The sequence below is a fragment of the Chrysemys picta genome, unplaced genomic scaffold, assembly GCF_011386835.1.
Source record: "Chrysemys picta bellii isolate R12L10 unplaced genomic scaffold, ASM1138683v2 scaf1, whole genome shotgun sequence".
Taxonomy (NCBI): domain Eukaryota; kingdom Metazoa; phylum Chordata; order Testudines; family Emydidae; genus Chrysemys; species Chrysemys picta.
Window position 1 is genome coordinate 138,858 of NW_027052708.1, and position 2,024 is coordinate 140,881.

Below are 2,024 nucleotides of genomic sequence, written 5' to 3' on the forward strand. Positions count from 1 at the left end.
TAACAGGGGAGTTTGAGAGGGAGTCCTAATTGGAGGAGAAGGTACCTGTATTTGCCTCTGTCCTTGCTGGTCTTGTGTGTTCTCGTCTGTTGGTTTGTAGGGGCCGGCAGGGGTTGTGTGCTGGGAAGGACGCCGAGCCCTGAGTAGGGGGCGGGGCTAGGCTGATCAAGGGGCCCATAAAAGTGGCCGCCCAGCCAGGCAGCAGTACAGCTGCGAGCAGCGCAGCAAACAGGGCGGCTAACAGGGGAGTTTGAGAGGGAGTCCTCGTTGGAGGAGAAGGTACCTGTATTTGCATCTGTCCTTGTTGGCCTTGTGTGTTCTCGTGTGTTGGTTTGTAGGGGCCGGCAGGGGCTGGGTGCTGGGAAGGACGCCGAGCCCTGAGTAGGGGGCGGGGCTTGGCTGATCAAGAGGCCCATAAAAGCGGCCGCCCAGCCAGGCAGCGGTACAGCTGCGAGCAGTGCAGCAAACAGGGCGGCTACCAGGGGAGTTTGAGAGGGAGTCGTCATTGGAGGAGAAGGTACCTGTATTTGCATCTGTCCTTGTTGGTCTTGTGTGTTCTCGTGTGTTGGTTTGTAGGGGCCGGCAGGGGCTGGGTGCTGGGAAGGACGCCGAGCCCTGAGTAGGGGGCGGGGCTTGGCTGATCAAGGGGCCCATAAAAGCGGCCGCCCAGCCAGGCAACGGTACAGCGGCAGCAAACAGGGCGGCTAACAGGGGAGTTTGAGAGGGAGTTCTCATTGGAGGAGAAGGTACCTGTATTTGCATCTGTCCTTGTTGGTCTTGTGTGTTCTCGTGTGTTGGTTTGTAGGGGCCGGCAGGGGCTGGGAAGGATGCCGAGCCCTGAGTAGGGGGCGGGGCTTGGCTGATCAAGGGGCCCATAAAAGCGGCCGCCCAGCCAGGCAGCGGTACAGCTGCGAGCAGCGGCAGCAAACAGGGCGGCTAACAGGGGAGTTTGAGAGGGAGTTCTCATTGGAGGAGAAGGTACCGGTATTTGCATCTGTCCTTGTTGCTCTTGTGTGTTCTCGTATGTTGGTTTGTAGGAGCCGGCAGGGGCTGGGAAGGACGCCGAGCCCTGAGTAGGGGGCGGGACTTGGCTGATCAAGGGGCACATAAAAGCGGGCGCCCAGCCAGGCAGCGGTACAGCTGCGAGCAGCGGCAGCAAACAGGGCGGCTAACAGGGGAGTTTGAGAGGGAGTTCTCATTGGAGGAGAAGGTACCTGTATTTGCATCTGTCCTTGTTGGTCTCGTGTGTTGGTTTGTAGGGGCCGGCAGGGGCTGGGAAGGACGCCGAGCCCTGAGTAGGGGGCGGGGCTTGGCTGAACAAGGGGCCCATAAAAGCGGCCGCCCAGCCATGCAGCGGTACAGCTGTGAGCAGCGGCAGCAAACAGGGCGGCTAACAGGGGAGTTTGAGAGGGAGTTCTCATTGGAGGAGAAGATACCTGTATTTGCATCTGGCCTTGTTGGTCTTGTGTGTTGGTTTGTAGGGGCCGGCAGGGGCTGGGAAGGACGCCGAGCCCTGAGTAGGGGGCGGGGCTTGGCTGATCAAGGGGCCCATAAAAGCGGCCGCCCAGCCAGGCAGCGGTACAGCTGCGAGCAGCGGCAGCAAACAGGGCGGCTAACAGGGGAGTTTGAGAGGGAGTTCTCATTGCAGGAGAAGGTACCTGTATGTACATCTGTCCTTGTTGGTCTCGTGTGTTGGTTTTTAGGGGCCGTCAGGAGCTGGGAAGGACGCCGAGCCCTGAGTAGGGGGCGGTGCTTGGCTGATCAAGGGGCCCATAAAAGCGGCCGCCCAGCCAGGCAGCGGTAGAGCTTCGAGCAGCGGCACCAAACAGGGCGGCTAACAGGGGAGTTTGAGAGGGAGTTCTCATTGGAGGAGAAGGTACCTGTATTTGCATCTGTCCTGGTTGGTCTCGTGTGTTGGTTTGTAGGGGCCGTCAGGAGTTGGGAAGGACGCCGAGCCCTGAGTAGGCGGCGGGGCTTGGCTGATCAAGGGGCCCATAAAAGCGGCCGCCCAGCCAGGCAGCGGT